This window comes from Theropithecus gelada, chromosome 4 (assembly GCF_003255815.1).
Source record: "Theropithecus gelada isolate Dixy chromosome 4, Tgel_1.0, whole genome shotgun sequence".
NCBI classification, from domain to species: domain Eukaryota; kingdom Metazoa; phylum Chordata; class Mammalia; order Primates; family Cercopithecidae; genus Theropithecus; species Theropithecus gelada.
Genome location: NC_037671.1, coordinates 162,563,117 through 162,587,906, shown reverse-complemented (window position 1 = coordinate 162,587,906; position 24,790 = coordinate 162,563,117). Strand labels below are relative to the sequence as shown.

Genomic DNA, 24,790 nt, shown 5'->3' with positions numbered 1-24,790 from the left:
TTTTTTTGAGATGGAGTCTTGCTCTGTCGCCCAGGCTGGAGTGCAGTGGCGCGATCTCGGCTCACTGCAAGCTCCGCCTCCCGGGTTCACGCCATTCTCCTGCCTCAGTCTCCCTCGTAGCTGGGGTTACAGGCGCCCGCCACCACGCCCAGCTAATTTTTTGTATTTTTAGTAGAGACGTGGTTTCACCGTGTTAGCCAGGATCGTCTCGATCTCCTGACCTCTTGATCTGCCCGCCTCAGCCTCCCAAAGTGCTGGGATTACACACGTGAGCCCTGGTTGTTGATTCTTAATTAGCATGCACCTGCAGTCCCAGCTACTCGGGAGGCTGAGAGGAAAGGGTCCTTTGAGTCCAGGAGTTTGAGTCTATCCTGGGCAACACAGTAAGACCCATGTCTCTAAAAATTAAAAAAAATAAAAAAGAAGAAATTATATATTTTTAATAATCAGTGACACTCTCTTTCTGAGGGTGTACAGAATTCCAGGGCATGGCAGTCATGGGCCAAACTAAAATTGGACCTTTTGTGTCTTTTATACAATTGCCTCCACTCCTTTTCCCTGCACTATACTCTATTGGAAAGGCAGATCATACAAAACATATTGGGAAGCACCCTTAGATAACTATGGCAGCTTAGTTATTACAGGATAGCTTTGAATCATGGTTCAGATTTTCAAATTCTGCTTCAAACATTACTAAAGAGTGATGTTTGCACATTCAAGATCACTACAAAGGCTAGTTCTGAGAATAAAGAGCAGCTCTCTGTGGATCATAAGCGTGAGAACTGGGATAATGATGTCATAGATTTCATCATCTTACGAATGCCAAATTCTACTGAATGTTGCTTCTTATCTAGGGACCTCAGATTCTTTACAGGTGTTATCTGGACCGAATGGAGAAACCCAAGACCCACCATGGCGGAGGGACAACTGATGTCCTTAGTGACCCCAATGAGTCATAGTGCCAGGAACAAAGACCCTCCGCTGGGAGGGAGGCAGTTGGTGTAATGACAAGTACAGTTCCTTCTGTTCCACTTTGCCTGAAAGCATGGGATGCTGACATCTCAAACTTGTCCGAAAATCCACTATCCCTGTGAATTCTGTTTTATTTCCTGTCAACACTTGGCTGAAACACTTGGCAAAGTAATTTTTATTTTACATCATAAATATAAATATTCAATTCTTAGTTTCATTTCTGTTTCTGCGAATGCTGCTATTAATGACCAAATAGGATGACAGAAAGCCCAGAAATGAGTGTTACTAGGAACTAGCTAGAATGCAGTGTTGGTTTTAGCAATAAGCCATGTGTTTCTGAGATAAATTAGTTCTTGTTACTTGGAATAGTGCAAGCCATTGTGAAAATTTGCCTTGACATTCCCCTTTCTCTTCATTTGTCCCTCAATCCCTTCAATCTAGTTTGGGGTCTCTATAATCCTGCTCCTTTGGCTGTGAGCCATCTCCATAAAAAAGAAATTTTAAAGGCTTCCATTCTTTCGGAGACCTGTTTTCCGGGACTGGCTGGTAAGATAAATCATGCTCGTTTTTCAAACAGATTGCGATGTGTTACTGTGTTATATTTCTTGAAAAAAATGTTCTTACAGAACTTCCTAGAGCTTAACGGTGGAAATTCCAAGCACTTTAGCAGGCTGGAGAAAGAGCTGTGGTATTTCTATGATTCTTAGAGTCCATGTTTGTAAGACACACTATGGATTTAATAACAAGATTGGGAGGGGGACAACCTCATTGTATGAAATGTATACACGTTTCTTCCTTTACTCACTTAGCCTACGTTTGTTGATGCGATGACATTTCTTTTTCTTCTTCACTGTCACCATTCATGTTTGATTTGAAGGCTTCTTGGAGTTTTGTGATTCCTCTGAGCTGATTTTGATCTTTGACAATTGTGTACTGCAGTGCTCAGATAGGCTGTTTGCAGTAATCTGCCTCTTCTGGCCTTTTTTGTAATTTAGAATTGACCATAACATGACATATTCCTTTAAACTTCTCTTGAAGGTCTGCTGGAAACAGAGATAGTCCTTGAAGATGCTCTGTTCAATAACAGCTTTGGAAAGGAATTTGGCTCCCTTTAAGCCTTTCATCGTGCGATTGGGTCTATTCTTCCATGACACATTTAAACAGCTTTATCTCTATATAGGGACCAAACGGGCCATTGCTTTACTAGAAACAATGGACTTTAGTTCTGCGTTTTTCTCTTGTAGCTTTAGTCCAGCATCATAATGTATCTTTTGAAAGATATTTTGTTCAAGAGATAGAAATCCAAATTTAAGTTAAATGGAACTTCTTGTTCAGCTAGCCATGTAAATGAGTCAACAGGGTGAGTCTCCATGTTCCCTGATTTTGCTGAGCTCAGGCCAGCTCGCCTCAGGGTCCTGCACTTACTGTTTTCTCTACAGGGACTGCCATCTCAACTGCTCAGCACTCAGCTTTCTGCTTACATGTTATTTAATCAGAGAAACCTCCCTGACTTACCCCACTTCCTGATCTTTCTGTCTTGTTTTCTTTGAAGCGTTTATCACAATGGAAAATTCTTTATTTATTGGTTTAATTGTTTATCATCTACCTTTCCCTACTAGAATGAGACTCTTTGAGAGTCTGTCACTGATGTTTGCCTATCATTGTACTCTGTACTCCCTGTGCCCAGAAATGTACGTGGTACAAAACAGGCACTCAGTGAATAACAGTTTGTTAGATGAATGAAACGATTGGGTGGATGAATGAAAAGATACCTTTCCTTTGGACATTTTTAAGCTTGCAAATGCACAGGCAATGAGAACCACCTCTCTTCACTCTCTGGCATTTGAGGCTTTTTATGTAAAAATTTAAACTAATCACTATATTAGAAATACTAAAATGTTAAAAAATAGTATGTTGTAAAATTGAGGAAATATAGTATTTTGAGAGTCCAAACACGTTAATGCAGTTTACTGAGCCTAAGTGTTGGGTTAATCCTAGTGATTTATCTTTTTAGGTAGGTAAGGGAATAAACAGAAGATCAGAAAAGAAGAGGTACTGCTATTACATTTTAAGTTTCCAAATATACTACTAAGTGTCTCTAATAAAACTTAACTCATTGAAGAAGAAAATAGTCTGACTCTAAAAAGAGTGTGTGTTCCTGAGAAAGACTAGACCAGTTATTTTTCCCTTTCATGTTTGAATGAATAACCATCAGCAAGGGAGAGATGCACTGACCCTCTGCCAGGTATGTTTAGTATGGATGTTTATATGCTGTTGACAAAAAAAAAAAAAAAAAAAGCCAATCTCTGTAAAATATTTAAAGAGATTTATTCTGAGCCAAATGTGAGGACCATGACCCATGACATAGCCTCAGGAGGTCCTGAGAACATGTATACAAACAAGGCGTTTGGGTTACAACTTGATTTTACACAGTTTAGGGGGCAGAATTTATAGGCAGACATCAATGTATATAACGTATACATTGGTTTGGTCCAGAAAGGTGGGACAACTTCAAGGAGGGTGTTGGGCTTATAGGTGATAGTTGAATTCAAAGGTTTTCTGGTTGGCAGTTGGTTGAAAAAGTTAAGTTTCTTTCTAAAGAATTGAGACAGAAATGCCTAGGGTTAAGATAAGAGGGGGGGTTGTGGAGGCCAAGGTTATTGTTATGAAGATGAAGTCTTCAGGTAGCAGGCTTCAGAAAGAGTAATAGGTGGTAAATATCTCCTATCAGACCTTAAAAGGTGCCAGACTCTTAGTTCAATCTCTCCTGGATCAGGAAAAGACCTGGAAAGGAGAGATAATTATCTACTGAATGGAGAGTTTCCTCACAAAAGACAGCTTTGCCAGGTCATTTCAAAATGTATCAAATAAATATATTTGGAAGTAAAATACTTCGATTTCTTTCAGGGCCTCCTGTCATATTGCTATCTTATTGCTACAAAAAGTCTGTTTTGTCAGTCTTAAGAGCTCTGTTTTAATGTTAATGCTGGTCAGTTGTGCCTGAATTCCAAAGAGAGGAGAGTATAAGGAGGCATGTCCCACCCTCCCTTCCCATCATGGCCTGAACTAGTTTTTTTAGGTTTCTTTGAAATCCCCTTGGCTGAGAGTAGGGGTCCATTCAGTGGTTTGGGGGTTTAGAATTTTATTTTTGTTTAGAATATTTATTATTCTTTTGATTACAGTAAGTTGGCTGTTTTCCCATATTAATGTCTAGACGTTTTAAAATGTTTTATCATGCACTTTAATTTTTTAAAATTTATTTGTAAATGAACTTACATGCAAAAGTGTTAATCTTTTGTTTTATGTTAATGGGAATGTTCTTATTTTTCTTAATTGGTTCTGCTCTCATAAAATCCCTAGAATTTAGCCTTGTTGATTTCTAGTTTTTATTAGAGAGCATTTAGAAAATTAGGAGAAAATGTTGCAGTTGCCATATTTTTAGTATATGCTTTGCAGGGAGGAGGAGAGGGTTGGGAAGGGGTTGCTGAATTTTTCATACTTGAAATAAATCTACCAAATCTATCTTGAGATATGTTCAGCTCTCTACAGAAAACAACTGGAGAAGCGTTATGCTTCATCTCTACAACGAAATGTGATTTTCTCTTGAAATAAGTTACTTTTATGGTATCTTAAGAAGTACCCCTGGGAACACTCAACTTGTTACAATTCAGGTGTGAAATAAACCTGTAAGAAATGCCTTGATTCTTGAGGCTTTCATGGTTGGTTCTTAGGTTCTCTGGTTGAACCAAACAGTCATTGTTTGGTTGGTTCTCAGTGGTGTCAAACATCCTAACTCGAGCAAGTATGGGATTTGAGATTTTTGAAAAAGATTTTTTTTATGAAATAACTTAATTCATATATACATCCCTGGCTTTGAACTTCGAGAAAATTATTGTACTTCTTGGGTGGCTGAAAAATTCTTGGCCTTAGGCATTTTAACTATAATTGTTCAGAATCGCACAGCCTGCTACGTCTTATTCCCTTGCTACAGCCGTTTACTTTGTGATAACTGAGCGAACAATGCAGAACTCTGGATGCTGCTGTTTTCAAAGTGCCTTTCTAGTGCTAAATTGGATAATTTAAATAAAAAATTCACCACAACAAAACATTAATAACTTTCTAAACTAATGATCATTTACTCCAAGCCTTAAAGCTTCTGTTTGTCTGAGTTGATACCTGTTTTTTTTTTTTTTTTCAAATTCTTAAAATTTTTATTATTTATTTTTAGAGACAAGGTCTCACTCTGTCACCCAGGCTGGAGTATGGTGGTGTGATCATGGCTTACTGTAGCCTTCACCGACCCTTCTGCTTCAGCCTCCCAAGTAGCTGGGACTGCAGGCTTGCGCCACCATACTCAGCTAATTTGTAATTTATTGTAGAGTTGGGGTCTTGCTTTGTTGCTCAAGCTGGTCTTGAGCTCCTGGCCTCAAGAAATCCTCTTTCCTCGGCCTCCTGAAGTGCTGGAATTATAGGCATGAGCCAATGTGCCTGGCCAATAACTGTTTTTTTGTTTGTTTGTTTGTTTTTATGTCTTTAAGGTACAAAGTCTTATAGAAATCATTTTGAGAAACTTTAGAAAAAACGGTGGAACTTTCTGCTGAGCCAAGAGATTAAGAGATTATTTTTTTTCCCTTCTTAAATTGGCCTCATTTTGTTCATTTATAAAATGAAGGATCTGGATTCATTGGTCCCTAAGTCATTCCAATTCCACTATTTTATCTTTCTATGATTCCATCAAGAAAATTGTATATGATTTGATATTACAGTGGATAACATTTAATATAGGAATCTGAGTATAGGGTCTGAATCACACTACTGGGTTCAAAGCTTCTTCTGCCACTTACTACTTAAACAACCTTGGGCAAATTACTTGCTTCTCTGCTTTGGTTTTGAATTTGAAAAATTGGAGATAATAATAGGACTTAGGGTTATTAGGAGGATTAAATAAGTTAATACATGTGATGTGCTTAGAACAGTGACTGGCACATAGTAAGCACTCAATAAATGTTAGTTGTTATTTGCTGACTTTATTGACAGGAGAAGTCTTTTTATTCTAAGGTTTGCTTGGAATTAATAAAACTAAAAGCTACAACAAGGCATTTTATGGTTGTTTTCCATATCTTGGGGGTAAAGGGTTTTTTTGCAAGGGAGTTCAAGAATTCCTTTACACATTTACTTATTTTTACAGGTGTAGAACTATTGAATGGTAGAGTTTGAGATCTTAGAAACCATCAAGACTGATGATTTTCAAGCTACTTTCTACATAGGAATCCTAGAGTTCCTTGGAGAGGATATGAAGGTTATTCTCAAGCCATGCAGATGGATGGGCAAGAAAGGATGTGCCTCCATGGTTCCTCTTCAAATTCAACCAAAACAGTCTTGCTTCCACTGGCTTTATATAATACTGTAATTCTTGATAATTAATCTGATTTAACACAAATTTCCTCATTGAGTTTCTCCTCATGAAGAAACTGGGCCCCAGTGAGGTAAATCGGAATGACAGGAACACATAGCCGGTTAGTGCAGACCAGAAATCAAACCCAGGCTTTCTGACTGCTCAATAGACCACATTCTACCATGCTACCATGGAAACTTTAAAATAGATGAAAGTAAAAACAAACAAACAACAACTTAAAAAAAAAAACCAAAACCCAGAGCCTCTCTAGGAAATACCAATGTGCTTTTGCCAAGTGGGGTTTCTCTCACTTCATAACAGCAGTAAACACTAAACCAAGGGAAGGCAAATTTAAAGGTTAGAAAAGATAACCAGAGATTTGGCCAGGCACGGGGCTCATTCCTGTAATCCCAGCTCTGTAGAAGGCTGAGGTGAGTGGATTGCCTGAGGTCAGCCTGGCCAACATAGTGAAACCCTATGTCTAAAAATACAAAAATTAGCTGGGCATGGTGGCGTGCACCTGTAATCCCAGCTACTAGGGAGGCTGAGGCAGGAGAATCACTTGAACCAGAGAGGTGGAGGTTGCAGTGAGCTGAGATGGCACCATTGCACTCCAGCCCGGGCAACAAGATTGAAATTTCGTCTCCAAAAAAAAAAAAAAAAAAAGAAAAGACAAGATGACAGAGATTTACTGGGGCGCTGGACTCCTGCCTGTAATCTCAGTACTTTGGGAGGCTAAGTGGACGAATCACTTAAAGTCAGGAGTTCCAGAAAAGATGCCAGAGGTTGGGCCTTTACATTGTTTTGTAAATTCTTCAAACCTTAATCTTATTTAACTTCCCCACCTATACAAAAATTAATGCAGTAATTGCTTTTTAAGGAAGCATTCCAAGGGCCAAATAATTCATATATGTCAAGTACCCTGGGATTCAGGAAAGAAAAATTCCCTATAACTCTAAAGCAAGGATTATAATTTGAGGTTTCCTGACAGTTTTTGTAAGAAAAGAAATGCCAACCTTTCTTTTCTGGGCCCAATGCCAAGTTAGGTAATAACCCTTGCCCATTTTCTTTCCCCAAGCTGTTTTAACTAGATAAGAACTCTGCCTTCATTTCCTTTTGTGAACTGACTTGGGATGTTGCCACATGCCCTTCAACTACTGTCAATGCTCAGTTTGCTGAGTGCTTTTCCCTTCAGAATGGAAAAGGTTTTGCCATAAATATCTAGCTTTCTTCAAGGTACAAAATGTTTTCCAAGGAGCAGAGGACAGAGGGAACAAACTTTCATGTTTCCCAATTGCATTAGTCTGTTCTCATGCTGCTAATAAAGACATACCCAAGACTGGGTAATTTATAAAGGAAAAAGGTTTTACTAACTCACAGTTCCACATGACTGGGGAGGTCTCACAATCATGGTGGAAGATGAAGGAAGAGCAAAGGGATGTCTTACATCGCAGCCAGCAAAAAGAGAATAAAAGCCAAGGGAAAGAGGAAACCCCTTATAAAATCATCAGATCTCATGAGACTTATTCACTACCACGACAACAGTACAGGGGAACAGCCCCCATGATTCAGTTATCTCCCACTGGGTCCCTCCTGCAAAATGTGAGAATTATGGGAGCTACAATTCAAGTTGAGATTTGGGTGGGGACAGAGCCAAACCATATCACCAATGCTAGATCCCTCAGCTTCAAGTTGGCTCCAGTGATCCTAAGAGGATCAAGGACACTCTACCTCCCTGCTTGTCCTGGATGTCTCTGACACATGTTAAGGGAAAAGCATTAATAAAATGCTCAAGAAACAATTGTTCAATAGGTCAGTCTTATAGTCAATACTTCATTCCATGCTGTGTCCCCTACTCCTTGAAAAACTGCCCAAAGAAACAATGGATCCACGGAGTCACAAAAACAGGGCATCCAGTGGCCCTCCCCATCTTACCAGCAATGTGACTTTCTCACAGTATAACGACAGCAGTGCCCAGATCCCGACATAAGCAGGGGTCTGCACTGAGACAGAGCTGAGTCCTAGTACCAACTACCCTCCTTATAGCAGTGTTATTTTAGGCAAGTTTCTCAACTTCTGGAAGGTTCTTTTCTCAGGCTTACATAGTTTTTAACTTAAAAGATCTTGGAGATGTCCATATCAACACGGGCAATCTACATTTTTTTTTTTTAATGGCTGCACAGCATTCCATGATATGACTGTACCATTATTTAACTATTGATGGACATTTAGGCAGTTTCCAGTCTCTTTCTACAGGAGCCAATGCTGCAATGTCATGGGTCATAACTTTTTCTTTTTTTCAAATGTGGTCTCACTATTTCATGCAGGCTGGAGTGCAGTGGCATGATCACAGCTCACTGCAGCCTTGAACTCCTGAACTCAAACAATTCTCCTGCCTCAGCCTCCAGAGCGACTGGGAGTACAGGTGTGTGCCACCATGCCCGACTAACTTTTTAAATTTTTTTTGTAGAGACGGGGTCTTGCTATGTTGACCAAGCTGGTCTTGAACTTCTGGCCTCAAGAAATCCTCCCACCTGGGCCTCCCAAAGTGCTGGGATTACAGGAATGCACCACTATTCCCAGCCTTAAATAACTATTTTTATTTCCCTTTCTGTAACTGCTCAAGTCTTTTATGCATTTTTCCTTGGGTATTGGCCTTCTTACCAAAGTTTAAGAACTGTTTATGTATAGGGATTAATCCTTAGTCTGTTGTACGAATTGCAAATATACATGTATTTTCATTTGTATATGCAAAGTTTGTCTTTTAACTTTGTATATGGGATAGTTTTCCAAGCAGAGTTTTATTTTATTTTATTTTTCATCTTGCATGTCTTTCCAAAGGACCAAGCAGAGTTTTTTAAGAGTTGTTTTATGGCTTCTGGGTTTTTAAAGTCATATTTAGAAAGATCTTTCCCACTCTGAAATTTAAAAAAATAAATAAAGTCTAACAATTAAAAAAAATTATGGCTTTGTTTTTCATATTTAAATATTTGTTCCATCTGGAATTTATTTTATTTTAAGCTGTAAGTAGAGACCTAATTTTATTTTATTTCTCCAGATGGCCACCCAGTTGTTACAATACCATTTACTAAATAATACATTCATTGCCAACTGAATTTAGCATATACTAAATTTCCGTGTGTGTGTTTTGTTTGTTTGTTTGTTTGTTTTTGAGACAGTCTCACTCTGTCACCTAGGCTGGTGTGCAGTGGTGGGATCTGGGCTGACTGCAACCTCTCTGCCTCTCGCGTTCAAGTGATTCTTTTGCCTTGGCCTCCCAAGTAGCTGGTACTACAGGTGCCTGCCACCACAGCTTGCTAATTTTTGTATTTTTAGTAGAGACAGGGTTTTGCCATGTTGTCAGGTTGGTCTTGAACTCCTGACCTCAAGTGATCCTCCTGCCTCAGCCTCCCAAAGTGCTGGGATTACAGGTGTGAGCCACTGCACCCAACCCTTCTGTGTATATTTTGATGTATTGACTTTCTAGTCTGTTCCATTAATTTTTTGTCTGTTCTTAGGCAAAGAAAGCATTGTTTAAATTGGAATTTTGTAACATGCTTTACTATCTAATAGATTATCTTCTAACTTTTTTCTAGAATTTGCCTGGCTAATGTTACTTGTTTCTTCATATGAACTTTAGTATCCATTAATCTAGTCTTCCCCCAACTCCCAACAAAATTAATTACTATTTTGTGAGGGGTAGTGCATTAAACTTATGAATTAATTTAGGATGACTTTACATATTTATGATATTGGACCTTTTTACTGAAGATTATGATATGCCTTTCTATTTAACTTTTTGTGTCCCTCAGTAGTATTTTGAAGTTTCTATGTATGGATGTCATAGAGTGTTTAAATATGAAGAGAGGATAATAATGGTACTTCCTGCAAAGAGTTATTATAAAGATTAAATGAAGATAATAGTCAGTGCCTGGTCATAACACACACTTAAAAAATTAAAGCATGACAAATACACACTTATCGCCATATCCTGGACTATGTGTGACTAATCTAATAAGATAAATCGGTCTTTCAATAATCTCAAATTTCCATGGTTGTGACTCACACTTGGCTCTACCCTTGAAATAGGAACTCTTTTTCTACTTATGTCGCACTCACTGTGTCCAGCTCACCTCTGTGAAAGGTGAATTGAGACAACCAGAAGTCCCACCAGGGGTAACTGTGGCCATCCTTGGATAGGAGACATTCAGGGTATGGCTGCCCTGCCGATCAAGGGAAGTATCAGGATCCAGAAAGAGGTGACTGTATAAGAGTCACATTTCACATCTCTCTTGACAACTCTGGAGAGGATGAAGAAAATATTAAAGATACATTATAGCTTTCAAAGCTACTTTATTTTTGTTTTGAAGGTAGAGGAAACCCCCTCCATAGGATAACGGGGGGGTTGATAAGATTGCTCAGTTGTCAATCACACGGAGTCTGGATTTATTGTCTCCTGACACTCAGCACCCCATATCCATATATGTAATACACCTTATGGCACACTCACTGTATAGTAGGTATTGAGCTAACTGTTTTATTTGCTTTATCATATTTAATTTTCTGAAGTAGGTATCATTATCCCATGGTACAGACAAAATAACTGAGGGTTAATGTCACAGCTCTAGAAACTGGTAAAACTGCAGCTGGAAATTTGCTTGTCTTCAAAGTCTCTGCTATTAACCACAATGCTTAATTTAGCTGATTTTGAAGAAGCTAAATAAAACCAACTGTGAAATAAATTGAAATATGATTTGACTGCATGTCAGAGCATGCTCCTTCATCTGGAACAGAAGCATTGTCATGCTGGGTATTATTAGCGTATACCTTGTTTTTGTTAATAAAATTGCACCATGACTGAGGGCTATAGTTCCTGGTCTATCTTGAAAATCAGTCTGAATATCCTAGGAAATTCAACTATCTTTTCAGCTGCATTTGCAGGAGGATAAGGTTTTCATTTTTATGTGAACAGAAAATGCCATCCTATCAATATCCAAGGAGTAATCTGTTTAATGGTCTTAATTTTTTAATGCCTTCATTTGGCAGAAAACTTATTTATGTCACACTTCCATTTGGCCTTTCCCAGGTAACCTATTCAACCTCTGAGAAACACATCAGCAAGTAGGAAAAATGGCCAGCAAATTACTTATTCCCCAAGGGAAAAGCATGTGGCCAATGAATCAGGGGAAACTGATTGCCCAGGGAAGAGAACACTCAAGGCGTTTCAATATGAGTCACCAAACATAAGGACTACCCCATGATCAAAAAAGGTGAATGAACAAAGCCAGCATTCTTTTTATAGTTTCCATCGATGCAATCAGCATGGGATTGTTCCCACACAGGCTGGTGAGGTCTGTCTTGTAAAGAGTGAGGCTTTGTCACTAAAGTACCCAAAGGGATGCTCTGTCAGAGAGCATGCTACAAGTAGGAATGGAGGGCCTAGGGCATGGGAAGCAGAACTGGGTGGGTGGGAAAGGTATTTGGAAGGTGAGAATCACATCGATGGTTGAATGGGGGAAAAGGCCTGGAGGCCGGGAACAGAAGTATGTGGAGACACGCATAGTTACAGAGCTGGCAGGAGATGGTGGCTGGACTAGATGTCAAAGGACCTCATTTCTACAAGAACTGGGAGAGCAAACCTGGAACTTATTCTTGGAGGAAGTGGAATATTTAGGGTTTTAGGAAGGCAGACACTTGGACAAAAAAAACTGACTACTGGGGTGTAAGGGGAAGACTTGTTTCTAGGAACTGTGTCTGTTTTGATTCTGTTTTGCTTATTGCTATATTGTTTCCAAGAGGAGGCCCTCTGCTTGGCACATGGGAGGCAATTAAGTGTTTGTTGAGTGAATAAATGAGGCATAGGGCAGACACCCAGTTTCAGAATGTAGGGCATGTGGTGAAAGCAGGTCTCTGAGTGGGGTTGACATGATGCCAACTCACCTGAGCAATGACTAAGGACATGGTTATTGCAGAGCCTCGGGTGGGGCTGAAGCTGCAGGTGGCATGTGCAGTGGCTGGGTGCAGGGCATAGTTGGGGGAAATTAGGAGGATGAGGAGTAGGCAGGAAGCTCCTTACTTATTCGATGACAGCTTTACACATTATTGGTCTTCACTTTTGATCAAATATAATGAAAATGTTTCTCCAGTTTCCTCACTTTCCATGGAACTTCTTACTAAGGAAGTCACGTGTCCCAAATGTCCAGGGTTCACAATTTTATGAGCTACCATTTAGTTTCCATTTATTTGCTTGCTCTGTGGCTGGTACTGTGATGAGTTCAGTATAGTCAATATCTCTATTCCTCCCAGTAATCTTTAGAGGTACTACTTTGCTTGTAAAGTCCCAGCTGCAGCTGCTGGTGGTGGTATCTGCACCACATGTGGGGTAGCAAGAATCTACAGCAGGGTTGGCCAGATAGTAAATATTTCCAGCTTTGTGGGCCATATGATCTCTGTCACATTTCTTCAACTCTGCCATTGAAGTTTGAAGGCAGTCATAGATAATACATGGATAAATGAGTGTGGCTGTGTTCCAAGAGAACTTTATTTGTGGACACTGGAAATTGAGTTTCACATAATTTTCATATGGCACAAAGTATTTTTTAAGTTTTTTCAACCATTGAAAATGTAGAAAAGTTAATTCATGGGCTATAGTTCCCTGATCCCAGTCTAGAAAATTCAGTGGCCTTGATCCCAAAGGGTTGAAGAGCTTCCCAAAGAGGATAGCCCAGGTTCTGAGATTTTGTGAAGTCACCACCAACTATAACAGGTGGCAGGCAGGTGACTACGATGAGGGAGCACCTCATCTAGAATGTGGGGTCAGATTTGCCTGTGACAGCCTTTGTCACTTCCAGCAGGATGACACGGCAAAGTTTTTAATGTCTTAGTACCTTAATTTCCTCATGTCCAAAGTGAGGCTAAAAACAGGGTGATTGTGACAAGAAAAAGAAATTAGTTAATGCAGGGAAAGTGTTTGTGATGCCTGACAGAGATGAATTGCAAGGTTAGACCTACAATCTTAGCATCACTGACTGAAACAGGCTGTGAGGACAAGAGTCCCTCAGAACCTGGCTGGACCTCAGAGTCAACCCACTCAAAGATGACCTGAGAGAGAATTTGCTGATCGCTACGCTGCAGTTGTCAACAATCATACAATTTTAAGGAAAATTCTTTGAGGAATTCAGAACTAAGTTCAGTTCTATAAAGTGCAGGTGAGGTCAGCACAGAGTTCTTATGAAGATGCCTTTATAGGGCAGGCAGCAGAAACCCTCAGGAGGACTGTTGGCAAGACACAAGGACACGGTTGGCATTAAAGTAATCAGAACAATGAATATAGCTGACAGTTATATAACATTTATTAATATCCTCTGCTTGGCAATGGTCTAGTGTTTTCTAAGTAGAAAATATGTAGGTCTAGTTTACTCCCATGATCACTTTGTAAAGTAAGCACTATTATTAAACCCATTTAATAGATGAGGCAACTGAGGCCAAGAGAGGGTAAGTAACACACCCAAAGTCATGCTTTCTTTAAGTGGCAGCACAATCTGGCTGCTGCATCCTTGTTCTTAGTCTCCAGGCTGAGAGTCTTTACCCCAGGCTCTCTAGTCCTCTGGATAAAATTAGCTTGGCCAGACTTGGGGACGGGGGGATCAGGGGTTTCCTTCCAGGGAGCAAATGGGGCTCTGGGGATTTGCAATACTTTTATGTCACTAGGTTATGACAGATAGCAAATATGATTCATGTGCAAATGGAAATAACAGATTTTGCCTTTGTATTTCACATTTACTAACCTCTCAAGCTGGAGCTCTGGTCTACTCACACAGCATACTGTACAAGTTCAGACTGTATCCTGCATTTTGATGTAGATTCATTTTCAGAAGCGGGTCGGGGTGGCACACATATTTTTGTCTTTTTTTCTGTGTGGGTGATGACCCTGGCCTCATATGTGAACTATGCACAGACAATATGAAACAGAAAGGTGCCCGTTATGGATCAGAAGGAAATGTCACTTGAACCAGGGCTCCTGAAATTAGTGCCTCTAATTACTTGGATCCTATGAGTCTATAGAAAACTTTGGGTGATTCCCCACATCATGACTGTTGTTTTTTCCCATCAGTAATCTAAAAGAGTTTTAGAATTTTTTTTCTGTTTTATCTAGTAATTAAACAGATCTTCTAAAACTGGATTTGGAAAAGGAATTTTCAATAAGGGTATTCCCAACTGCATATGCCTCAGAGGATTTGCACTGGAAAATTGGTCTCACTCTATGCCCATATTTGGGAGCTTCCTCATTTGTGAGATCAGATTTCCTGGATATTCCAGAATTGCCTCCACCACGTTTTTTTTTTGTTGTTGTTGTTTTACTTGCAAAAGGGACACTGAACCTAGAAATGTTATGTTACCTTTTCTCAAAGGATAAAGAATGATACATGAACTGCCGATCTTCATATACAAACTGTGTTCATAAGCTTTGACCACCATCCAGTGTCATGTCTCTTGGTTAAGCAAAATAATCTTACATTCTCTAAATTTTCCAAGGACTTTTTTTCAGCTGATTAGTGACTATGAACCTCTATATTAATTCCTAAGTAGTTATAGATATGTCTTGGATTCTAGCCCTGCACATAATTAATAATTTTATGAATATAATGATAGTGAGCCCTTAACCACACATACATAACTAACTGGCATTTGTTATGTAGATTTTCTTTCTGTTTTCGTTTTTACGGATTTAGTACGTAGAGGTGAGGTTTTTTTTTAATGAAAACTGTTTTCGTTTTATAAGAAATGTGCCTTCAGCGATTCAAAGACTGAGCTTGCTTAATTTCTGTGGGATACACAGCCAAGAAAATCACTGGAAATAGTTATTTAAATAAGAGTCACACAAAAAAAGTCCTGAATTGCCTTAAACATACTTTGTAATAATGTCTTCATATGTTATGAGAGTCACTGCAATTATAAAAATACACAGAATACCAGGAATTCCTATCCCCAGTCCAGCCTCACTTGTAAATATCATACGACCTTAAATAACTGACTTGGGACAGATCCTTATGGCAGTAAATGTTGATTTTATATTCTAGAAAGGGATTGTTTGTAATTCATCCAAACACATCCCGTTAACTATATACTCACAGGAGACTAGGGGAAAAACAAGAAAAGCAATGCTAAAATATATTTTCCAAAATACGTTAAATTTCAGCCAGGCCTGGTGGCTCACATCTGTAATCCCAGCATTTGGGGAGGCAGAGGCGGGTGGATCACTTGGGGCCGGGAGTTCGAGACCAGCCTGTCCAACGTGGCAAAACCCCATCTCTACTAAAAATATAAAAATTAGCCAGGCATGGTGGTGGGCGCCTATAATCCTAGCTACTGGGGAAGCTGAGGCAGGAGAATTGCTTGAACCTGGGAGGCAGAGGTTGCAGTGAGCCGAGATCGTGCCACTGCACTGCAGCCTGGGAGAAAGAGCGAGACTCTGTCTCAAAAAAAGTAAATTAATTAAAATAAAATAAATAAATAGAGATAAAATCTATTGAATTTGAAAAGAAATCCTTAAGGCAAAATGATTTCTCAAGGTGTTTGGATATTCAGTAAACAGATAACCTGACCAGCATCATAGTCTGGGGAAGACAAGTGTGAACTATGTTATTTAGGTTCCCCTTGGTTTGATGAGGAATTTATTATCTACTATGAGACATGTATAACTCCCAAGAATCTATACTGAACAACCCAGGACAGTATACATTGAGAGCTATGTTGTGGTTCTCTGGGGCTATAGGAATTCAAAGGAGCCTAAAACAATAGACAAGAAAGGGCCAGAGGCTGAAGCTCCATGGAGAAACTGATAGTTGAGGCCGGTCTTAAATGACAGGGACAATGCCCAATGTGTTCTGGAGAAAGGTGAGGGCCTTCCAAGAAAGGGAGGCAATGTGGGCCAAGTCATGGAGGTGGGAAAATGAGGCCGACAGGTTAGTGGAAGCATGAAAGAACTAGGCTTCCATGAGCAGAAGCGAGCCGGGGCCCAGACGCATTCTAGAGGCCACTGCAAGTCTGTGGAAGGACTTCAGTTGTGGTAGGGAAGGGAAATGGAGCCTCTGAAAATTTTAAGCATGAGTCCTGTGATAAAAATGGTGTTTAAAGAAGATTGATCTGGCAGCGAGGTACTCTGGGAGAGACTATGTCTCCCACTGAACTTCTGTTTGACCTCAGAAACACCTTCTGTTTCCCTCACTGTCCTGGAACTCTTTACTAGGCTTTCCTCCAGCTCCTCATCTATCCTGGCACAGAGCTCAAGCTCAGTCACATTGAGCTACACCGTCATTGGTGCCTGATAGTTCTCTTTCTGAGTTCACCCACACAGAAAAATATATAGCAGCAGCCTATAAATTTATATGCTGTAGAGTCTTAATTTGGGAGATTAACTGTTTCACCGTCCAGCGAACCATTTACTTTCACATTTACTTACACATTTAATCTAATATTTTAAATTCATTTTAAATATCAAAATAAATTTAATATTTTAAATGTATTTCTGGAATATTAGTTCAATATTTTATATCAAAATACTGCATACATTGCATTGTGCCACTTGTAATCCTCACAGACCAAGGGTAGGGAAAAATGCGTCAGTGGGTCCTCTATTAGGTACTGAGTTGTATTGATAGACAAGGCAGGCAGGGTGTCTGCCCTCAAAAAGCTTATCCACTGAGATTGGCCATAAGCAAATCATTACAAAATACTGAGTTACAATTGTGGCAAATGCTAAGAAGTACTAGGTAATAGGGGGAAGTTTGACAGAGGGTTCTAACACAGACTTAAGGCCCGAGGATTTGGGGAAAGTCTTCTTGGGGAAGTGATATTCAAAATGAGATCTGATTGGAGTGGAAGAAGGTAGAGCAGAAGCCGAAGGGTGTTAGAAATTCTGAGAAGAGGAAATTGCATTTGTGAGGGCCCTGGGGTGAAACAAAGTCCAGGGCATTCAAGGAACTGAAAGAAGGCCCGCTGGGCTGGAGTGGGGAGGCTGGGCCAGGGCCGCAGGAAGAGAGGCTGGCAGGAGGCAGATGGCACCCATCCTCATAGACCGCAGGAAGGGCTTTCAGGATGCATCTCCATCTTCCTCAGAGGGTGCCCTCTACCCTCCCCCGCATGAGTCACAGTGACTTCCTCATCCATGCTTACTGTCCTCTCTGATCAAATTCTCAAATCTAACTTCAGACACTACCCGAGCCATATCAGTGCAAGTAGCCCCCTTGGAGCACAGCCACATCTTAGAACTCAAAGTCAACTGAAAGTGCTCTCCCTCTGGCATCCTACCTGTTGAAATTCTCTACCCTGACCATAGCCACTTATCCCTATGTCTCCCACTGAGCTTCTGTTTGACCTCAGAAACACCTGTTCCCTTCACTGTCCTGGAACTCTTTACTACGCTTTCCTCCAGCCCCTCATCTATCCTGGCACAGAGCTCAAGATTAGTCACATTGAACTGCACCGTCATTGGTGCCTGATAGTTCTCTTTTTGCTTGACCTTCTACCACTCTCACATTCCCACACTTTGCTCTAGAGGAAAGATGAACCTGTTTTCTCAGCTTCACTCCTAAGCTCTTCTGGGAAGCTTAGGTCACCGCCTGGTGATGTTACTACTGATTCATGTGGCTAACTTCAACTTGACCCTCCTACCATTTGATAACCACTTATGATTGATTGTTTATTTCATTCCTCTTAACCACTTTTAGATTTCAAACTTTTTTATCCTAACTCCCCACCCGGTTCCCCCTCTACATTTGTTTTCTATCTCAGGGATGGGCACTCCATCCTTGATTTCCCCATGCCAGGAACCTGGTAGTTCTCTGGACTCCTCCTTCCTCATCCTTATATTCAGATGGAAGCCGAATCTCATTAATTGTATCTATTAAGGCCCTCTCTTTTCAGTTTCCTTTTCTCTATCCAATAGTTGTTTCCCAAACTCAAACTGTCATTGCTTTTCTTGCTTCTCATCAGGAATTCTTCCAATTCTTCCTCCACATGGCCTCAGATGCGAAATCTTTGTTTTAAACTCATCAATGACTTCCATTCCTGTAGGAGGAAAATCCAGCCTCCTTATACAGAAAACAGTAGCCTGGCCCTCACTCACCTCTCCATTTTTTTTTTTTTTTTGCCCAGGCATGCCACCTCCTTCTCCTACCCCATTCTCTCCTTGAACCTTACACACTAGCGGTTTAAACTTGCCCTTCCTCTAACTCACTGTGCTACTGGCTGCCTCTGGACATGGTGCTCCCTCTGGCCAGAGTGTTCCCACCCAGGTTACTCTTTACATACTTGAAATCTTTGCAATCCAGTACACAAGTTACAAGAAACCTCTTCTGAGCCACCTTCTCTCCCTCCTCCTTAGGTAGTCCTGATCACTCCTTCCTCTGTACTCCAGTCCACCCAGTGGATATTTCTATTAGAGCACTTATTGTACTTAGTTGTAAGAATTTGTTTTCAAGTCTCTCTTCTTTAAAGCCATTATGTACTCTTTGAAAATGGGTTTCTGTGTTACTTGACTTTGCACGCTTGGTGCCTAGCACAGCTCCTGGCCTGCAGCAGTCACTCAAAGATGTCACCAGACCAAAGGACAATCTCTGGCTTGGTGAATGATCTCATGGTCTACCTTACTGAGATGAACTCCTCCTCATGTGGGACCCTTCTATCTCTTTCCTCCACTTCTTTTCCAGAGGAAGGTCTGTATGCCTCCTCTCTTTCTTCAATCTTGTTTCAAGGAAGAAATGTCCATGAACCTCTCCAAGGTCCACTGCAACCCCCGTGGCCAGGATCCAGCAGGCTCCCATTTCTCCTGTGCTTCACTCCGTAAGTATTGCGCCTGTCTTCCAGCTTTTGTTTCTTCTTCTACTTTGTCTTTTCTTTCTTGCCTACAAATAGGCTCTTTCTTTCCTATTAAGGTAAAATAAATCTCCTTTCCTAACTTTTCCTTGATCATCCTGTCTACAGAAATTTCCCCCTCCACCTCTATCCCTGTGCCTGCTTGCTCATTTACATAATTACTTTCTTAATTGTAGTTATCACAACATAATTCCTTAATTTTCTGTTAACTCATTTTTTGTCCCCACTAGAATGTAAGTTCCATGAGGGCTGGCACCTATCCCCAATGTCTAGCAAATTGCCTTATGCAGAGACTTTATTTATTCAATTTACCTGTTGGATAAATAAATGCATGAGTGAATAAGTGAATGAATAAATAAATCTATCTATCTTCTATTCAAACCCCCTTGAAATCTGCACTTGTAATGCTCTTTCCAGCCCATCTGGTTTCTAGCTCAATGCTCCACTGAAATTGTTCAGTGTTTCCCAGTGACTCCTTTGTTACCAAACCCGGTGGCCTTGCCATTTCTGTGCTGTTTGATAAACCTTCCTTGAAATTTTCTGTTACTGGTTTCTGAGACAATACAATGACATGGTTCTTCTCTCACACTTCTGATCATTCCTGTCACTTTCACTGACTCCTCTTCTTCCACTCAATGTCTTAATTGTTTTCTGGGAACTTGTCTATTCTAACACTATGCAACTCAGTTACCTCACCTATCCCAGATACTTCAACTGTGATCTCCAAGTGAATGAACTACAAACCTGCACCTCTATCATTAGCCTCTTTCTGAGCTCCATGTTGGCCTTGTGTATATTTCCAAATGCCAGTAACCCCAAACTCACCACAACTCCAAAACAAATCTACAAACTTCCCTCTTCCTGGGTTCCATATTTCAGCCAATGACAACATCCTCCTCCCACTCACGTAGACTTACATCCTGACTCTGATCATCTCTCTGGCACTTCCCACTTATCAGTCACCAAGTCCTGTCAATGATTGTACTGCAAGATCTCTGACTTTAATTGCCATCCTTTCTTTTCCATTGGAATTCAGCCTTCATATAATCTCTAAAGCAACCTTCCTGAGATACCAATTCTGAACACCCCAAGCCTCTGTTCAAAAAACCGTGATTGCATAGAAAACTTTTGGAAGGATTGATAAGAATGTACAATTTGAATTTTGTACCATAATCGTGACTTAGTATTATAATTTTATAAGAGTCTAATTTGAAAATCCTTTTATTGCCTGCCAAATTTATAAACTTCTCCACTAAATCATTTTTCCATCCACAATATGATGATCCCAACCTAACTTTCCACCATTAGTTTTCACTTACTCCATGCTCTAGCCAAATACATTATTTATTATATATGCTCCCTTTTTTTTTTTTTTTTTTTTTGATTCATGGTTAAACTAGTATAGGAGTAAACAGGTAGAATAAAAAGATGCCTTTTAATGTAATTATCATAAAGCATTGGTCTTCAATGAAGTTTATTTGCACATGTATAGCTCAGAAAATTGAGTTCATAAGGACCCTTATGGAGTCCATTGCACCTTTCACCACCTCTACCAGAACAGGCATGGATATGGCTGAGAGACCCACATACAGTTCACATCACAGGACTCTGTGCAGACAACCCTCAGTACCAGCTTAGAGCTGGGTAGACTCCCTGAGTGGTTAGACCCAGAAGACAGACAACAATCATTGCAGTTCAGTTCACAGGAAGCCACATCCACAGAAAAAGTGGGAGAGTACTACATCAAGGGAGCACCCTGTGGGACAAAAAAATCTGAACAACAGCCTTCAGCCCTAGACCTTCCCTCTGACAGAGCCTACCCAAACAAGAAGGAACCAGAAAACCAACCCTGGTAATATGAGAAAACAAGGCTTGTCAACACCCCCCAGAAATCACACTAATTCACCAACAATGGATCCGAACAAAGAAGAAATCCCTGATTTACCTGAAAAAGAACCCAGGAGGCTAGTTATTAAGCTACTCAGGAAGAGACCAGAGAAAGGCAAAGTCCAGTGCAAGGAAATACAAAAAATGATACAAGAAGTGAAGGGAGAAATATTCAAGGAAATAGATAGCTTAAATAAAAAAACAATGAAAACTTCAGGAAACTTTGGATACACTTTTAGAAATGCAAAATGCTCTGGAAAGTCTCAGCAGTAGAATTGAACAAGTAGAAAGAAAGAATTTCAAAGCTTGAAGACAAGGTCTTCAAATTAACCCAACCCAACAAAGAGAAAGAAAAAAGAATAAGAAAATATGAACAAAGCCTCTAAGAAGTCTGGCATTATGTTAAATGACCAAACATAAGAATAATCAGTGTTCCTGAGGAAGAACACAGTGCTAAAAGCTTGGAAAACATATTTGGGGGAATAATTGAGGAAAACTTCCCCAGCCTTGCTAGAGACCTAGACCTGTAAATACAGGAAGCACAACAAACACCTGGGAAATTCATCACAAAAAGATCTTCACCTAGGCACATTTTCATCAGGTTATCCAAAGTTAAGACGAAGGAAAGAATCTTAGGAGCTATGAAACAGAAGCACTAGGTAACCTATAAAGGAAAACCTATCAGATTAACAGCATATTTCTCAGCAGAAACTCTACAAGCTAGAAGGGATTGGGACCCTATCTTCAGCCTCCTCAAACAAAACAATTATCAGCCAAGAATTTTGTATCTAGTGAAACTAAGCATTATATATGAAGGAAAGATACAGTCTTTTTCAGACAAACAAATTCTTAGAGAATTCACCATTACCAAGCCACCAGTACAAGAACTGCTAAAAGGAGCTCTAAATATCGAAACAAATCCTGGAAACACATCAAAACAGAACCATTTTAAAGTATAAATTGCACAGAACCTATAAAACAAAAACACAAGTTAAAAAGCAAAACTAAAAAACAACAAAGTACACAGGCAACAAAGAGCATGATGAATGTAATGGTACCTCACATTTCAATACTAACATTGAATGCAAGTGGCTTAAATGCTCCACTTAAAAGATACAGAACCGCAGAATGAATGAGAACTCACCAACCAACTATCTGCTTCCTTCAGGAGACTCACCTAACACATAAGTACTCACATAAACTTAAAGTAAAGGGGTGGGAAAAGGCATTTCGTGCAAAAGTGAGCAGGGGTATCTATTCTGATATCAGACAATAAAAACTTTAAGGCAACAATGGTTAAAAGAGAAAAAGAGGGGCATTATAAAGTGGTAAAAGTCATTGTCCAACAGGAAACTATCACAATCCTCAACATATATGCACCTAACACTGGAGATCCTGAATTCATAAAACAATTACTAATAGACTTAAGAAATGAGATAGACAGTAACAAAGTAACACTGGGGACTTCAATACTCCACTGACAGCACTAGACAACTCATTAAGACAGAAAATCAACAAAGAAACACTGGATTTCAACTATACCTCGGAACAAATGGGCTTAGCAGATGTATACAGAACATTTCATCCAACAACCACAGAATACACATTGTATTCAACAGTGCATGGAATTTTCTCCAAGATAGACCATATGACAGGCCATAAAATGAGCCTCAATAAATTTTAAAAAATTGAAATTATATCAAACACTCTCTCAGACCACAGTGGAATAAGACTAGAAGTCAACTCCAAAAGGAACTTTCAAAACCATGTAAATACCTGGAAATTGAATAACCTGCTCCTGAATGAACATTGGGTCAAAAATGAAATCAAGATGGAAATTAAAAAATTCTTTTAACTGAATGACAATAATGACACAACCTATCAAAACTCTGGGATACAGCTAAGGCGGTGCTAAGAGGAACATTCATAGCCATAAACACCTACATCAAAGAGTAAGAAAGAGCACAAACAGACAATCTAAGGTCACACCTCAAGGAACTACAGAAACAAGAACAAACCAAATCCAAACCCAGTATAAAAAAGGAAGTAACCAAGATCAGAGCAAAACTAAATGAAATAGAAACAAACAAACAAAAATATATAAAAGATAAATGAAACAAAAACTGGCTCTTTGAAAAGATATGTAATATTGATAGACCATGAGCAAGATTAACCAAGAAAAGAAGAGAGAAAATCCAAATAACTTCACTAAGAAATGAAACAGGAGATATTACAACTGACACCACTGAAATACAAAAGATAATTCAAGGCTACTATGAACACCTTTATGCACATAAGCTAGAAAACCTAAAAGAGATGCATAAATTCCTGGGAAAATACAATCCCTTAGCTTAAGTCAGGAAGCATTAGATATCCTGAACAGACCAATAATAAGCAGTGAGATTGCAATGGTAATTAAAAAATCACCAACAATAAAAAGTCCACGACCAGAAAGATTCATTGCAGAATTCTACCAGACATTCCAGACATTCAAATAACAAGTACTAATCCTTTTGAAATGATTCCACAAGACAGAGAAAGAAGGAACTCCCCTCAATTAATTCTATGAACCCATGTCACCCTAATACCAAAACCAGGAAAGGACACAAACAAAAAAGAAAACTACAGACTGATATCCTTGATGAACATAGATGCTAATAGATGTTAAAATAGATGCTAAAATAGAAATAGATGTGAAAATCCTTAACAAAATACTAGCTAACAGAATCCAACAACGTATCAAAAAGATAATCCACCATGATCAAGTGGGTTTCATACGAAGGATTCAGGGATGGTTTAACACACACAGGTCAATAAATGTGATACACCACATAAACAGAATTCAAAACAAAAATCACATGATCATCTCAGTAGGTGCAGAGAAAGCATTCAACAAAATCCAGCCTCCCTTTATGATTAAAACCCTCAACAAAATCGGCATACATGGGACATATCTTAATGTAATAAAAGCCATCTATGACAAACCCACAGCCAACATAATACTGAATGGGGAAAAGTTGAAAGCATCTTCTCTGAGATCTGGAACAAGAAAAGGATGCTCACTCTCACTACTCTTCTTCAACATAGTACTGGAAGTCCCAGCCAGAACAATCAGACAAGAGAAAGAAATAAAGGGCATCCAAATGGTAAAAAGGAAGTCAAACTGTCTTTGTTTGCTGATGATATGATCATTTACCTTGAAAACCCTAAGGACTCCTCCAGAGAGCTCCCAGAACTGATAAAATAATTCATCAAAGTTTCCAGATAAAAGATTAATGTACACAAATCAGTAGCTCTTCTATACACCAATAGCTACCAAGTGGGGAATCAAATAAAAAACTCAACCCCTTTTACAATAACTGCCAAAAATAAATACTCATGAATATACCTAACAAAGGAGTTGAAAGACCTCTACAAGGAATACTACAAAACACTGCTGAAAGAAATCATAGACAACATCAGCAAATGGAAACACATCCCACACTCATGGATGAGTAGAATCAATGTTGTGAAAATGACCATAGTGCCAAAATCAATCTACAAATTCAATGCAATCCCCATCAAAATACCACCATTATTCTTCACAGTTAGAAAAAAAGAGTTTTAAAATTCATATGGAACCAAAAAAAAAAAAAAAAAAAAAAAAAAAAAAAAAAAAAA

At 39.4% G+C, this 24,790-nt stretch overlaps 1 long non-coding RNA gene across 1 annotated transcript in view; it reads left to right on the top strand.

Annotated features, from left to right (window-relative positions):
- The window catches only part of LOC112623019, a 43,723-nt gene that overhangs the window by 4,266 nt on the left and 14,667 nt on the right, over window positions 1-24,790 (top strand). The gene's annotated exons all lie outside the window — the stretch shown is intronic.